The sequence below is a fragment of the Lipotes vexillifer genome, unplaced genomic scaffold (assembly GCF_000442215.2).
Source record: "Lipotes vexillifer unplaced genomic scaffold, Lipotes_vexillifer_v1.1 scaffold831, whole genome shotgun sequence".
Lineage (NCBI taxonomy): Eukaryota > Metazoa > Chordata > Mammalia > Artiodactyla > Lipotidae > Lipotes > Lipotes vexillifer.
Genome location: NW_006791661.1, coordinates 78,443 through 96,886, shown reverse-complemented (window position 1 = coordinate 96,886; position 18,444 = coordinate 78,443).

Sequence of the window (18,444 nt, the reverse complement as noted above, 5' to 3'; positions counted from 1 at the left end):
GAAACCTCTGCTGCCCTTTCCACCAAAGGCTCAGATGAGCACAAGACTAAGAGACCTCCTGTCCAGCCCTCTTTTGTCTTGTCTGCTGCCCCTTGTGCTTCTTAGAACTGGTAATAGACCAACAGCACTGAAGAGAGGTATTTGCCAGAGTCTGGGAAAGGAGAGCCTTTGCGCCCTGGCGGGTCAATTCATAACCCCTTTGCTCTGCTCCTTAGAAGCTCTGTATTGACGCAGTGACTCTATGAGACCCATATCACAGCTGTGCCCACTTCAGATGGAGATTAAGCTGAGTGACTATTACAGAATATATGCTACCACTGTGACAATCAAGATAAGAACAACATTAACAGGAATTTAAGACAGGCATGTTGTTGTTTCTGTTGTTTTACTATCAAAAGAATCTAATCTTTTTTTTTGTATTTTAAGGTCCCTCAAATGGCCTTGCTAATTATGCAAATGATGTCCATCCACTGCCCTGAGAGAAAGTGACAGTCAATGTGTGTGTGTGTGTGTGTGTGTGTGTGTGTGTGTGTGTGTGTGTGCATGCACTTGTGTTACATAGCAAAGCTATTTAATGCCTGGTTCTGCAGATCTGCTCCCTGTGGAGAAGGCGGGCAGCTCCTGAGTGAGGGGCTGCCTGATACAGGGGAGATTACTCCTCAGGATGGTAAGCCAAACTTGGACACGGCCTCAGGGGTCACTCATTATTGACCACAGCCTGTGGTTGATGCTGGAAGTCCCTCAGGATCCAGAGAACTTAGCACCCTGCGTGTAATGACTGAGAGCTGGCACCCCTGAGCCCAAGCACCATGGGTGCTACTGCAGGGAGCTGGTTAGGAAAAGGCATAAAGTAAACAAATTGCTTTGGGACTGTAAAGGAGCCATCTGCAACAGTGACACCATGTGGCCACAATGTGTAATAGCGGCTGTGGACCAGGATTGTAGTTCTTGTCTCCACTTGGCTTTCACCTGAGACTAAGCCTCTGTGGGTGAGAGTTCTTGGATTACATAGCAATGAGAGGAGGCAGGGGAAGGACAGGAAAACTCAGGTGTCTTCCCACTAATGGGGCGGGTGGTGGTCTGAAAAATACATTGTTTTAAATGAGAAGATGTGATCTTTGGGTGCTGTGAAGTTTACTCCAGGTCACCCCACTTGCAATAATAATAAAGCACTGTGCTTGACGTGCATCGGTCACATGCAACATCTCTGTAATAATCCTCAAGGCAGTTTCAGTTATACCATTTATACAAGGAAAACTGAGGCCCAGAGAATTTGAATAATCTGTCCAAAGTCACTTAGGCAGCAAGGGGCCGAGCAGGGACTCACAGGCAAGTTCATTTGTCTTCAGAATCCTGAGCTTCCAAGCCTACTCTCCTTGCCCCTCTCACAGTCTGAAAATAAATGTCCCCAGGCTTTCCTTTACTGCCATTGCTGCTGGTCTACAGCAAATGTGCCAGAGTAGTGAACTTAAAATTCTCAAATAACCATTACTTTTTGCTTGATTTCTCACAGTTTAGCAAGATCTTATGAAACTGTTTTCCTTTTTGATCTTTCTATAACTTAATAAAGTAGATAAAAGAAAATTAATTATTATCTCATTTTATAAATGAGGAACGTAGAGAGAGAGAAGAAAGCTCTCTGACTTGCCCTACAGCAAAGAACTAGCAAGGGGCACCACTTAATGTGCTCAATGCAAAGTCTGGTGCTGGCCCTAAACAAAACCTTATTTCACCCGCTGGGAAACTGACCTGTGGAGTAGTGGACTGAGAGAAAGTGAAGGCTTTATTTCTTCATTTATTCACTTATATAAATAAAAATTCACTGACTGTCCACCACCTACCAGGCATTGTTCTAGGCACTGAGATACAGTAGTGATCAAAACAGTCCCCTGCCCTTGTGGAGACTGCTCTCTAGTGAAAGAGACAGAAAACATACAATGAAACAGTGTATTTTGGATCAAGTGTCAGAGAGTGATCATTACAATGAAGAAAAACAAAACTGAGTAAATGGACAGATGGCACAGGAAGTGAGGCAGGGAATCTGTCTTCACAGAGTGACCCCGAGATGAGGTGAGGACGAAGCACAGGGAGAAGTCTTCAAGTGTCACAGGTCTAGAAGGGAGTGTGCTTTATGACAGGCTGAGGAGGCCAGTGTGACTGGACTCAAGAGCAGAGGAGCCCATGCTCTAAGAAATGACACTGGAGTAGGGGACAGAGCCGGCTCACACAGGCCTTGACATACCCTGCTGAGAAGGTTGGATTTTTATTCTGAGAATGAAGGGAAACTGTGGGAGGCTTTGGAACAGGGGTGTGGCAGAGCTACCTTCATTTTAAAGGACAGCCCCTTGGCTATGTGGGGATTACACAAGAGAGCTGTGGGGTGATGAGGCAGCCATGGTGGGGGGGATCAAGGAGATGGGGATAGGAAGCCGATGCAGCAGTTTAGGTGAGAGAGGTCCACAGCTCAGAATAGAGTGGTAACTGCAGCTGCTTTTTTCCCCCCAACTTTGAAATCCTTATAAGTTCTGTGACCCTGAGTTTAACTAACCCCTCAGTCTCAACTGTTTTTCTTTTTAATTTCAAAATACAGTTATTAAAAACTTCGCAAGTCTGGAATGAGAGCAAATTTACAAAATAAAATAATAGATCCTGAAACATATGAAACATTAATCATTATTCTTCCCCTGCCATAGAAAAAATGTATACAGTGGGAGTCCATTGAACACAGAATTTCATTCACAAATTGATTTGTAATATACTCGTGATTTAACCAAACACCAACTTGCTCTGAGTACCAAAGCCTATTTATCACTGGCTTACCTATTTTAGTGTGTACTTGACTCTTGGATAAGGTCAAGCCAATCAAAATTGGAAAAGACAAAACTTCCGAGAATTTGCTCTTGTTAAATACACATCGTTCCTCAAAGGGAAATTGAGAGACATGCTCCATACAGGAAACCAATCTCAGTTACACCACCAATCACTGCCTCCAAGCCTCCAAGCAAGAAACCTTCCGACGTGCTCATCATAAGAACATAATCATTAACTGAATTAGAAATGGAGTATAAAATAATTGTAATACTACACTAAAGTGTGCATGTGTGTTTTAGTATTCCCTAAAAGTCTGGAGTTATTAAAAAACAATTGTTATAAGTTTCTAAATTTTATGATTTGAGATTAAAAAGAATACTGAAATAGTTAGACAATGAGGCATATTCAGAGAGAGCTTTTAAGACCTAAGATTATGAATTTGGATCACATTTTTAACACAAAGATAATCAATTCTGTGTTGACTAGGAATACTAATAAAATAAACATGGAACTGTGTAAAGTATAGATTCTGCTCTCCCTCTGAATAGTACTAGAAATTTCTCCAATGGTGTTTTGTTTGACCCTTTTTGATCATTTATATTTGAAGATAAATTCTTATCTAAGTACATGAATGACTGTAAATCATAGCATCACTCTGGTACTATGGTTACAATTCTGCACGTCTAGGAAAAAGAAGAAACACTTCAAAGTCTAGTCCCTCATTTCTAAAACACTGCTGTCTGCTACTGCCACCTGCTGGTAAACACCAAAATATACTTTTACAGGCAAATGTATACACATCCCCTCTTTTCCTTGGTTTATTTTACACTCCTAGGTTTCAGTAGGTTTTAGGAAAGTTCATTGCATATTTTAAATTATTAAGTAACATTATTTTTCATTATATAATGTACATATAGTCATTAAAATATAGAAAAACAGAAATAAAAAATAATCCCTGCGTTCCCACTTCCCAAAGATAATCTGGGTACATAAACTTCAAAAGCATACAATCTTGCAATCTGATGTTTTTCACCTAAAACATACTGTTAAAATTTGTTGTTTAATATTCTTACAGTGACTATATTTAACCATATGAAATATTTTATTTTTGAACATCTGGGTTTCTTTAATTTTATTTATGTTTTTAGGGGGGTGCAGCAATATTCTATTTAAAAACTTGATGCTCAGCTCTGACTTTTAATATAAAAAAGTACTAGAAATACAGCTCCTTAGTCAAGGGATATCAAAATGTGAAGGCTTTTAATATACAGGGCCAAGTTCATTCCCAGAAATCTATACCAATTCATACTCCTACAAAAGTGCTACTCTCTTCACATTCTCATCAACACTTCCTTTTATATACTTTAAAAAGCTACTCCAATAGGATAATGAAGAGAAATGGGATGCTGCTACTATTTGTGTTTATTTTATTAGTAGTGGACATTTTCTTTTCATATATCTCCTGGCCATTTCTATATTTCTAAATGCCTTAGGTTTCTATGCCAGGTTTTCTACTTTATTGTTTACATCAGAATTAAAAATAAACAAAACCTTTTCATGTATGTTCCAAATATTTTCCCTGTCCTATATGATTTCATTTTATCTGTGGTATTTTTTTAATATGTAGACATTTAAAATTTTGATTTAGTCAAATATTTTAGTCTTCTCCTTCATGTTTTTATCCCTGTGGTTTTATGCTTAGAAATTATTCCCCTGCTCTTGGGATCAGTCATTATTTTACTCTGAAGAAAATTGCTCACATCTCCTTTTCTATGCAAGAAGATGTTATCTCAATATTTTTCCTATGGAATTTCATGATGTAACCTGGCATGAGAAGGAAGGTTAATCTAGCAATCATTATCACATCATGCCACTTGTCTTTTCTGCACCTGCATGAATTACGACACTGATATGCAAAATATTGTGAGAACACTGTAAGGAATCTCCTATTTTTGATGGGCTAGCTTTGTTTCATAGCATGTCTATGTCTATGTTTATAAACTCTGTTCAATTATCAACATAAAATGAAAATCATATTTTATGTCAAATAAAAACTTACCATTAAGTTCAACCACAAAATAATGCAGGGTTCTATTGATACTATTGTGAGGTTAATGAAATAAGAAGGGGCACTAGGCAGAGGACAGACTGGCCAGCTGCCAATCACTTCATACCAAATTTTGATTTAACATTCACCTTGTAGGGCTTCCCTGGTGGCGCAGTGGTTGAGAGTCCGCCTGCCGATGCAGGGGACGCGGGTTCGTGCCCTGGTCCGGGAAGATCCCACATGCCGCGGAGAGGCTGGGCCCGTGAGCCATGGCCGCTGAGCCTGCGCGTCCGGAGCCTGTGCTCCGCAACGGGAGAAGCCACAGCGGTGAGAGGCCCGTGTACCGAAAAAATAAAATAAAATAAAATAAAAAAATTCACCTTGCTTCATGGGGTGTTTCTGCATTTCTAATATGGTGAAGCAGAAAGTGTAGTAAACAAAAAACTCACAAAGTGAGGATCTAGAAACACTGTGACCTACAGAAAATCATCTACTTTACCCCTTCCTATGTCTTCTTTCCTTCTGATATAAAATGAAGAAATTCAACTAACTCACCATGAATTTATATTTCTGACACACTTGGATAATATCCAGCTCCAAAATAGTAATCAATAATCAATTATCACTCTAATAATATACAACAATCATCAAAGTATGTTCATACTCTACAAAGCATGTCATTTTAAGAGAATAGAATGAAATATGGAAATTTTTTATACTAAATATACTATGACTTATGAATAAATTGTACTATTCCTACAGTAGGATGCAATGGTGGGTAACATCATCAAACACACCAAGGAATGGAACTAAAATATCTGTCACCTCTAATCACGTTTACATTACATAGACACCTACAATCTTACACATGTCAAGGTTCATATTATGAACTCTGCCACTAGCAAATGACTGATCATTTACAGGCAAGGAAATATAAACTGTCTCTCAGCTATCTCAATGAGTCTATTACAAACATAGAATTTTCTTGGCTTATTATTTTTTTCTCAACATTTCAGTTCTTTAATTCTTCAAAAATGTTATTTAAAATGTATACTTTTCAATGACTTTCCTCTTTCATATAGTGCTACATACTGAATGTTTGTGTTGCCCCCCAAATTCATATTAAATTCTAAGCCACCAATGTGATGGTTATTAGGAGGTGGGGCCTTTGGGGTTATTATGTCATGAGGGCAAAGCCCTCATGAATGGGATTAGTGCCCTAAAAAAAGGCTCCAGAGGGCTCCCTTGCCCTCTTCTGCTACATGAGGTTACACTGAGAAGACAGCTGTCTATGACCCAGGAAGCAGGTCCTCACCAGACACCATATCTGCCAGTGCAATGATCTTTGACTTTCAGTCTCTAGAACTGTGAGAAGTAAATTTCTGTTGTTTATAAGCCACCCAGCCTATGGTATTTTTGTTTAACAGCTTGAATGGACTGACATACACGCACTAGTAAAAATTAAAATTTTTCTTTAAATGTCCAAACCAAGGGAAGATTTGTGTATAAAATTTGTAATTTTAGACTATAATCATGGTTAGACTAAAATCCTCATTCAGGTGAGATAAATGTTAGTTTGATTATTATAAATACAAATAGTTCTTTAAAAATATGTACAGAACAACCGTCCTGCCATTACTAAGTTGAATTCTCTATTCTCCCTCTGAAACCAAGTTTCAGGGCAGGAAAAAAAAAATGCACAATTTTTATAACCGTTATGATCAAAAAGAAGGTCACACAGCAACTCCTTAAAGTAAAATATGTTTGTATGTTTTTTGTTTGTGTTCCTTAAACCTAAAGTTTAAAAAAGTTATTCTCTTGTATTGCTTTACAGAGGTGATTTGCATACTACAACAGAAAATATTACAAACAGCATTTTTAGAGCAAATGTCGAAGAACATTTTACGTAACTTTAGAAGTATCCTTTGATTAAAATGAATGCATAAGTAAAAATAAGATTTTTAGAGGAGCTAAGCTAATATAATCCAAATGTACTCTAATGTAGTAGTAATAATAATAATAAAAGATCCTCAGAGAGGGGGAAATACAGAGCCAAGAATCACAATGTCAGTGGACTTCACCGAAGCTAGAAAATGGAGGAGTCATTCCTCTAAACTTCTGAGGGAAAAGGATTTCTAGGTCTTGTGAGGTGTGAAGCTTATACAATTTGGAAGAGTCCTCTTTAAGAAAAATAATTCTGAAATGTAAATGCAAAATTAGACATAAGATCTTGAAAGTGGTATATGTAAATGAGAGGCCCTAAAGCATAAACTTCATGAATTTCTTGGTATATCTGCTTTCAGACCCCAAATTCTATATACAGTCAAACTACCAAAAAGTGGGAAGACAAAAAACAAAGTATTTTCAGACTTATAAAATCTAAAAATAACAATAATAATAATACTAAGTCCCATGCACCCTTCCACAGAAAACCACTGGAGAAGATCTTTTACTAAGAGGCCTTAAAAAACATAAAAACAAATAAAAAACAAAAACACCAATTCAAAAAAATACATATACCCGTGTTCACAGCAGCTGCCAAGACATGAAAGCAACCTAAGTGCCCAGCAACAAATGAATGGATGAAGAATATGTGGTATTACATATACAATGGGATATGAGATAAATGTTAGTTTGATTATTATAAATACAAATAGTTCTTTAAAAATATGTACAGAACAACCGTCCTGCCATTACTAAGTTGAATTCTCTATTCTCCCTCTGAAACCAAGTTTCAGGGCAGGAAAAAAAAAATGCACAATTTTTATAACCGTTATGATCAAAAAGAAGGTCACACAGCAACTCCTTAAAGTAAAATATGTTTGTATGTTTTTTGTTTGTGTTCCTTAAACCTAAAGTTTAAAAAAGTTATTCTCTTGTATTGCTTTACAGAGGTGATTTGCATACTACAACAGAAAATATTACAAACAGCATTTTTAGAGCAAATGTCGAAGAACATTTTACGTAACTTTAGAAGTATCCTTTGATTAAAATGAATGCATAAGTAAAAATAAGATTTTTAGAGGAGCTAAGCTAATATAATCCAAATGTACTCTAATGTAGTAGTAATAATAATAATAAAAGATCCTCAGAGAGGGGGAAATACAGAGCCAAGAATCACAATGTCAGTGGACTTCACCGAAGCTAGAAAATGGAGGAGTCATTCCTCTAAACTTCTGAGGGAAAAGGATTTCTAGGTCTTGTGAGGTGTGAAGCTTATACAATTTGGAAGAGTCCTCTTTAAGAAAAATAATTCTGAAATGTAAATGCAAAATTAGACATAAGATCTTGAAAGTGGTATATGTAAATGAGAGGCCCTAAAGCATAAACTTCATGAATTTCTTGGTATATCTGCTTTCAGACCCCAAATTCTATATACAGTCAAACTACCAAAAAGTGGGAAGACAAAAAACAAAGTATTTTCAGACTTATAAAATCTAAAAATAACAATAATAATAATACTAAGTCCCATGCACCCTTCCACAGAAAACCACTGGAGAAGATCTTTTACTAAGAGGCCTTAAAAAACATAAAAACAAATAAAAAACAAAAACACCAATTCAAAAAAATACATATACCCGTGTTCACAGCAGCTGCCAAGACATGAAAGCAACCTAAGTGCCCAGCAACAAATGAATGGATGAAGAATATGTGGTATTACATATACAATGGGATACTACTTGGCCATAAAAAAGAAGGAAATTTTGCCATTTGCAGCAACATGGATGGACTTGGAGGGTATTATGCTAAGTGAAATAAGTCATACAGAGAAAAACAAATACTGTATGATATCACTTGTACATGGAATCTAAAAAATGCTACAATCTAGCGAGTATAACAAAACAGCAGCAGAACTCAGATACAGAGAACAAAACAGTGGTTACCAGTAGGGAGAGGGAAGGAGGAGAGGGTAAATATAAGGGTAGGGGGTTAAGAGGTAAAAACTGTTAGGTATAAAATAAGGTACAAGGATATATTATACAACACAGGGAATATAGCCAATATTTTATAATAACTATAAATAGAGTATAGCCTTTAAAAGTTGAAAATCACTATATTGCACACCTGTCACTTATGTAATATTTTACAGCAACTATACTTCAATTAAAAAAAATAAACAACAAAAGAAGGAGATATCCGCTTCCAGAATGATGGGCTAGACATCCTTTTCCCTACTCTTCCTTCTGGGTACAACTAAGAACTCTGGGCACTATAGGTATAACTATATATACCAAGATTCTGAAAGGCAAAGAGAAGGAAACAGATTGGCTAGGAACTGAAGAGCCCAAGGAATGACATGGTGGTGAATTCCTTGGGTTTTCATGTTGCCTCAAATATCCCAGACAGAGTGATGAAGAAACAAACAACCCGAACATGCCAAAAGGCACAAAGTCCCAAGACAATCCTGAAAAAGATACTTTTCAGGAATAGAGGAGGAACCAAGATTGTGTTAGTTTCCTAGGGCTGCCATCACAAATTATCAGAAACTAGGTGGGTTGCAACAAGAGAATTTTACTCTTTCACAGTTCTGGAGGTGAGAAGTCTGAAATTAAGGTGTTGACTGGGCCATTCTCCCTCCAAAGCCTCTAGGGGAGAATCCTTCCTTGCCTTTTCCAGCTTCTGGTAACCCCAGGTCCTTTCTCTGCTCTCACCCTCACATGGCCCTCTTCCTGTGTGCCTGAGTCTGGGTCTCTTCTTACAAGAACAGCAGTCATGCTGGATTAAGGGCCCACCTTACTCCAGTATGACTTCATCTTAACTAATTTTATCTGCAATGACCCCTTTGCCAAATAAGATCACATTCTGAGGTACTGGGAGTTAGCTTTTCAACATATCTTCTGAGGGGATACATTTTAACCCATAACAAAGACATTCCATTCAGATGAAGGGATATTAAGAAAATCTCTTGCCAAAAAAGTCTATCTCAAAAGAATAGCTAAAGTGAATTATCTAAACCAAAAGGAAATGATTAACAAAGGAATCTTAGAACATAAGGAAGGAAGAAAGAAAAACAGAGTGAAAATAGGGGTAAATGAAATAGCTCTCCTCTTGAGTTTTTAACTTATGTTTGATGGCTGAAGCAAAAACTATAACATTGTTTGATATAATTATCAACATACAGAGAGGAAATATTTAAGACAATTATAGGTAGTACATACATGACAGAGAGTAAAGGGGGCTTAAAGGGAAGGTGTTTACTCAAATTGGTAAAATGTTGACACAAATCTACTTGTCAAGTAATGCAGACGCAATAAAATAGCTAGAGCAACCAATTAAAAACTGTAGAAAAGATATACATAAAGACACTACAGACAAATCAAAATGGAAATCTAAAAAATATTCAGATAACTCAAAGGAAGGCAGGGAAAAAATGGAGGAATGAAAAAGAAAAAGGAAAACAAAAATAAAATGGCAGACTTAAACCCTAACATACCACTAATTTTGTTAAATACAAGTGGTCTAAATACACCAAGTGAAAAACGGAGATTGGTAAAGTACATTAAAATAGCACGGCCCAACTACAGGCTGTCTACAAGAAACTTACTTCAATGATGTATGTAGGTTGAAAGTTAAAGGATGGAAACAGGTACATCATAGGAACAACAACCAAAAGAAAGCAGGGGTGGCTATATTAATATAAGAAACTAAGCATATACTCACCATATGACCCAGCAATCACACTCATAGACACTTATACCAGATAAATGAAATTGTATGTCAAAATCTGTATACAACTGCTTACAGTAGCTTTGTTTCTAACAGCTAAAATCTTGGAAACAATAAAAATGTCCTACAATAGGTGATTAGCTAAACTGTGGTACTTCCCTACCATGGAACACAATTCAGTAATAAAAAAGGAACTATTGACACAAGCAACAATTTAAAACAACCTCAAGGGCATTATGCCTACTGAAAAAAAAGCCAATCTCAAATACTGTATAATTCCATTTATATAACATTCCCCAAATGGCAAAATTACCAGGATGGATAACAGGTTAGTGGTTGCCAAGAGTAAGGCATGGGGGAGAGAGAGATGGGTATGACTGTAAAAGAGTAATAACACTCAGGAGATTTTGGTTGGGATGGAAAAGCTGTGTATCTTGATTATGGTAGTGGCTAAATAAATCTACACATGGTAAAATGACATAGAACTGTATCTATATATTATAACAATGTCAATTTCCTGGATTTGATATTTGGCTGTAGTGACATAAGATGTAACAATTGAGAGAAACTCAGTGAAGGTTATGTGAGTCCTCTCATTACTATCTTTGCAACTTCCTGTTAATTTACATTTAATTCAAAATAAAAAGTTAAACAGAAAAGTACCTTAAAAAGAGGAAGAATGAGATCCCAGATACAGGAAATCCAACACAAGCGAGAAGTAAAGAGAAATCACAGGATAAACTTTTACAACAGGCCTAGAAGTGAATAAATGTGGATAGAAGCAAGCAGGAGGCTCCAGGGGAAGTTATCTCCAAGAAGGTAAAATTGATTAAAACAAACAAACAAACAAACAAAAACTGAAGTGCTTGATCACATTGAAAGAATTGGTTAAAAAAAAAACTGGGGGAGAGTTTAAAGACAAATTAGCAATAAACACATATAAAACTAAAGAAAATCAAAACAGGAGACATCATCTCCTGGGAAAGAAAAGGATGGAAAAGAAAGGAAATGTAAGTATGATTACATAGATCTCTAGACATCAGGGTTTACAGCCATAACAATATAAACATTGAAGATTGATTTATCTAGAGTGATCGTATAATCACAGTAGAAAGATGAAAGTATTGTAAGTGAGCATTTGGAAGAGTTGGTAAAGAGAGCTAAATCCCCATCTTCCACTGTAGTAAGTCAGCAGATAACATCCAAAACGGAAAGATCAGGAAGGAACACATACCTATATTATTTGACCAAAGAAAGAGTAAATAGAGATGAAAGAACTGGGGGAAAGGGGTGTTATTTTTCATAATAAGCTTTGTAGAAATATTTATTTAATCAAAGCCATATACATATATAACAAAACATACTATGACTCCAACAAATCCTATGCCCTACCATTGCATGTGTAACAGCAACGTAAAAACCTTTCAAATGACCAAAAACTTTCATGCCCAAAGAAAGTATTCTTAAACCTAGAGAAAACATTTTCTGATTAAAAAATAAATGTTTATATTTTAAATAAAAACTGGGAGTTGTAAAAACTGCTATGAAGGTCAGTGGTTTTATCTTTGACATATTCATATTCTAAGATGTAAATCTGCCAAAACAGAAATATTTGCATAAGGATGTCTTCTTGAAACCAGATATAATGACATATTTTCAATGTGAAAATATATACATATAAGTAGATGTCAAAAACCTCAACAGAGTAACCATAAAGCCAAAAATTTTATCCCTGAAGATGTATTTTCATTTGGAAAAATCTGATGAAAATTCAACTTTGTAAAGTAGAAAAGCGGAACTTATCATCTAATACAACTCCTGGTTTCTTCACACAGCATTTTCATTTATCTTATCATGATCATGTCTTAAATTTAGTTTCCTTCTACTCTTTACCAGAGTAAATTTGATCAACTACTTTTGAGTCAACATTGAGTTGATGTTAATTTAGTATTTCCAAAACCTTCAGGACCAAGTGTCATTTCTTTCATACAAATTGTCTTTTAAGCTAAATTAGCTGATGTAAAGCCGGAGTGAAATTGTTCTTGAACTATGAAGATATATTATTGACTGTCCCCACTCCCACCCCATGGCTCCCAAACAACAGGTCATTGAAACTATATGTACAACAGTGGAGATGGATTAGTTTGGTCCACCTAAAGTAGTAGTTTTAAACTCTTGCTGTGTATCAGAATCACCCAGAGAACTTTTTTTAGAAAAGCGGCAGTTGCTCAGACTCCTTATCCAGAGATTTCTTTTTTCTAACAGCTTTATTGGAATATAATTCACATACCATGCAATTCACCCATTTAAAGTGTCCAATTCAGTGCATTTAGTATACTTACAGGGCTGTACAACCATCGCCACGATCAATTTTTGAACATTTTCATGATTCTTAAAAAACTCCAGACCTATTAGCTATCATTCTCAATCATTGCTTCCCCCCAGCCCTAAGTCAACACTACCTACTTTCTGTCTCTATGGACTTGCCAATTCTGGACATTTCATGTAAATGGAGTCACACAATATGTGGCCTTTTATCTGGCTTCTTTGACTTAGCATAAATTTCATCCATGCCGTAGCATAAACTGGTACTTCTTTCCTTTTTATTGACAAAGACTATTCAATTGTATTAGATAAACCACATTTTACTTATCCATTCATCAGCTGATGGACATCTGAGTTGTTTCACTTTTTGGCCATTATGAATAATGCTACCACTACCATTCATGTACAAGTTTTTGTGTGGACCTATCTTTTCACTTCTCTTGATACATATCTAGGACTGAAATCTCTAGGTCATGGGGTAACTCTACGTTTAACTTTTTGAGGAACTGTAAGACTTTTTTTCCAAAGTGGATGCACCATTTTATAATCCTACCAGCAGTACAAAGGGCTCCAATTTCTTCTCATCCTGGCCAATATCTGCTATTATCTGATCTGCCATCTTATTGTAACCATAGTAGTAGATGCCCCCAAGAGAGTTCGATTCATCCAGTATACCTGTTGTGTCCAGGTACTGTGTCTTGTTTTGTTTCGTTTTTAAGCTTCAGACTGAGGTATTTGAAACCAAGATTGTGAGTCACTATTCTAGCCTTTATCAAAGAGTGCCTCACGTGACCAACAACGACTACATAAGAATAAAGGTTATGTCTCTGGCCTTGGAACTTGGAAAGTCAAATATGCCAAGCAGAGGTGAATCAGTGACCACATTTTGTATATACATGCACATATCACTCCTATATTTATTTGCGTGCTACAGAAGACTTCAGCCTCATCTCTCACCACTCCCGGCTCATCTCCAAATCTCAGACTCTAACGAATGACTAATCCTCCCAGCCAGGAACTGTATATCAGCACCACTTCATATACGTACAGATTAGCTCTTCTTCCTGCACTATCCTCTCCTCCACCATTTCAACTCCGTTTTGTCAAAGAAACTCCAACTGAAAAACCTTCCCTTCCCAATTAGTGTTAGATGCTTTCTCATTTACACTGCCATGGGAGGACTAAGTATGTTCCAGGTCCTATACTAAGTGCTTTACATTTTCTTTGTCATCCATTTCTCAAAACACCCCTATGATGTGGAATTAACCAAATTTTAAAGATGGTAAGTTGAGAATCTAAATGGTTAACTTGTACATGGTCCTTGCACATGGCAGAGCCAAGATTAGTTCCCAAGACTATTTGACTCCCAAGTTGCTGATCTTCACATTAATTCTCTTGCCTTCCCATCAGAACATTTCACACAGAGCTGAAACTATTGGGGGGATATACTGTACTTGAAAATCTGAAAAAAAAAAAATCTGCACTTTTTCTCTCCACCATTAATCGTTCATTTTTTCTTTATGTGTTTATTCACTCAACATTGGATATTGATTCTGCACAGGAACTGGGCATATAATTGCAGTCTTGTCCTCTTGGAGTTGATATTCTGGTGGAGGAAGCAGACATGAATCCAAAAACCCCACATTTAAATGCATTAATACAAACTCTGATAAAAAACAAAAAGAGATACACAGTGCCAATTCGAATATCTGCAGTTTGTAACTTTGAGGGCCATTTACCTGTATACCATCATTTCCACTGGGACTGTCCCTCCCCACTCAGTGATGTTCTAGGAAGGGTGTGCCAATTACAGTACACCAAATCTGGCCAAAGAGTTGGTATCCTGACTCAGCCTGGTTACCCACAGTATACTACCTACCCAGCCACAGTCAATATACAATGGAGGGGCATAATACCTGAGTCAGATAGACTAGTATCCTAACCTAGTCTACCAATAGTCAGGGAAGGCCGGGTAATGTTGTAATAATAATCAACCAGAAAAATCTCAGCAGCTCAAAACAGCAAAATACCGTTTTCGCTCACATGACACTTCCATCATGAGTCAACATAGAGACTCTGATTATTGAAGTCATTCAGGGACACAGATGGCAGAGTTTCCAGCTGGCATAGGCTTCCCTGATCCCAGAGGAAAGGAAAAAACAGCTTCATGAACCATACACTGTTTCTTAAACCTGCTTCTCAGAAAAAAAACACTTTACTTCTTTGGTCAAATCAAGTCATATGCTGTGACTGAGTTCAAAAGAAAGGCTGTACATTTGACAAGATTCAACATTCACTTATGTTAAAAATTCTCAATAAAATGGGTATAGAAGGAACATACCTCAACATAATAAAGGCCATATATGACAAACCCACAGCAAACAACATACTCAACAGTGAAAAACTGAAAGTTATCCCTCTAAGATCAGGAACAAGACAAGGCTGCCCACTCTTGCCAATCTTATTCAACACAGTATTGAAAACCCTGGCCACAGAAATTAGGCAAGAAATAAAAAGCATACAAATTGGAAAGGAAGAAGTAAAACCGTCACTATGTGCAGATGACCTGATTTTACATATTAATAGAAGTCAAGACTTGACCAAAAATCTATTAGAAATAATAAGCATGTACAGTAAAGTTGCAGGATACAAAATCAATATATAAAATCTATTATATTTCTATGCATTAACAATGAGCTAGCATAAAGAGAAGTTAAGAAAACAATCTCATTTACAATCACAACTAAAAGAATAAAATACCTAGGAATAAATTTAACCAATGAGGTAAAAGATTTGTACACTGAAAACTATAAAAGATTGTTGAAAGACTGAAGAAGACACAAAGAAATGGAAAGATACTCCATATGCTCATGGACTGGAAGAATTAACATTGTTAAAATATCCGTATTACCTAAATCAATCTATAGATTCCATGCAATACCTATCAAAATCCCCATGACATTTTACACATAAATAAAAAATCCTAAATTTTATATGAAATCACAAAAGACCCCAAGTAGCCAAAGTAATCCTGAGAAACAAGAACAAAGCTAGAGATATCACCCCCCCCAATTTCAAACTATATTACAAAGCTATAATAATCAAAATAACATGGCGCTGGCAGAAAAACGGACACAAAGATCAATGGAACAAAACTGAGAGCCCATAAATAAACCCACACATATATGGACAATCAACTTACAACAAAGGAGCAAAAAAATACACAATGGAGAAAGGAGAGTCTCTTCAATAAATGGTGCTGGGAAAACTAAACATTCTCACAGATAAAATGAAACCCTTATCTCATACCATACACAAAAATCAACTCAAAATGGATTAAAGACTTGAATTTAAGACCTGAAACCATAAAACTCTGAGAAGAAAAACATAGTACGCTCTTTGACATCAGTCTTAGCAATATCTTTCTGAATATGTCTCTTCATGCAAGGGAAGCAAAAACAAAAATAGACCTATAAGACTATACCAGATTAAAAAGCTTCTGCACAGCAAAGGAAACCATTAACAAAACAAAAACACAACCTAGTGAATAGGAGAAGATATTTTCAAAATAACATACCCAATAAAGGGTTTAAATCCAAAATACATAAAGAATTCATACAACTCAACAACAACAACAAAAAACAGATTTACAAATGGGCAGAGGAGCTGAACAAACATTTTCCCAAAGGTGACATACAGATGGCCAACAGGCATATGGAAAGGGATTCAACATCACTGATTATTAGGGAAATGCAAATCAAAACCACAATGAGATATTATCTCACACCCGTTAGAATGGCTATTATCAAAAAGGCAAAAAGTAAGAAGTGTTTGGGAAGGATATGGAGAAAAGGGAAGCCTCATACACTGTTGGTGGGAATGTAAATTGGTGTAGCCACTATGGAGAACAGTAGGAAGATTCCTCAAATAATTAATAATAGAACTACCTATGATCCAGCTATTTCACTTCTGGGTATTCATCCAAGGAAAATGTAAACGCTAATTCAAAACGATATATGCATCACTATGTTCCAGAGGGGGTTACCAGGGGGTAACTACTGTATACTACTTCTGTAGTGTACCCAGAAGTGGCAGTACAATGTTATAAACCAATGTTACCTCAATATATTAAAAAATAAATAAAGGAAGGCTATAGAAAGGCCTCTTGTAGGGAGGGGCACCACAGTTTTCTGGGGTTCCCATTTTCTTTTCAAGTCGCTAAACTGAGATGCTGTAAGCCTAGAACTGTGTGTAGCCAAGCTCTTCTTCCATTTACCACATGGAGGACCATCTGCAGAATGAGGCCAAACCAAGAAAACAAAGCTGAGAGACTGAGTTCAGGGAGCCTCTGAGGCCAGCATATTCCAGAACTTTCTGGTTGTTTGAGGCAATAATGTAAAAAAATCTATCTTTAAAAGAAAAAACAAAAACAAAAACAAAACAGGAACAGGTTTCTATTGCTTGTCACCAAACAGTGCTCAGACTAAACTTGTCTGTAAGGTCAGGACGTGACACACTGTGAGCTATCAAAGATGGCAGTGAATAATCAAGTGACTCTACGAATATCAAACTTAATCATTTTAATTTCTACATCTGAACAAAAGGATTTTGACATCTACCTCATAAGTTCTTATGTCAATAAAAAGAGTTCATGCATTAAGCAATTCAACTCACCATCTGCCACCTAGCCAGTGTTCATTAAAATTTAAGTCTCTGTTCCTTCCTTCTTTCCCTTATTCCTTCCCCCTGCCTTCCTCAAGGCTAAAACCACACAGTGTTTCATCTTCGTGTTGCCATCACCCAACAATGTCATGAGGTTTAATAAAGACCTGTGGAATGAACGAATGAGGGTGATTAGGACAGAGAGCGGGCTGAGAGGAGAGATGTTCAAGTACAAGGAAAATCAAAATAAATGGAAGCCTTGACTCTGACCCCTATGTTCAGAGCCACAAGCAGTTCAGGGCCTTTCACTGAACTGGGAATAACACACTCTGCCCTGTGCTTCAGCTGTACACCAACGCAACTAGACCACAACAACAGACAATGGATAACATTCTATATCTCTACATACTCCTCCATTTGTCCAGGGGAATTACAGCACTCAGGCCAAAGGTAGAACAGAGCATGGGTTTAGGAAATCTAGTATTAACTTCAATGCATCATTGTCTTTCACTGCCTTTTTTTTTTAACTGTATAAATTAATTGTCACATATACTTCTCAATTCTCATCAGAAGCCTGAACCACTCATTAAATCCACCCGTAAGTGCCCTGAAATGAATCAATTACAGCAAAAAATGACAAGAATGACAAATCACTTAGCGTTCAGAATAAAAATTAAAAGCACTAAAAATGTGATTACTTCCTCTACAAAAACAGGTTGCATCTCTGATGGATTTAAAAGCTTGTATATGGGGCTTCCCTGGTGGCTCAGTGGTTGAGAGTCCGCCTGCCGATGCGGGGGACACAGGTTCGTGCCCTGGTCCGGGAAGATCCCACATGCCGCGGAGCGGCTGGGCCCGTGAGCCATGGCTGCTGAGCCTGCGCGTCCGGAGCCTGTGTTCCGCAATGGGAGAGGCCACAACAGTGAGAGGCC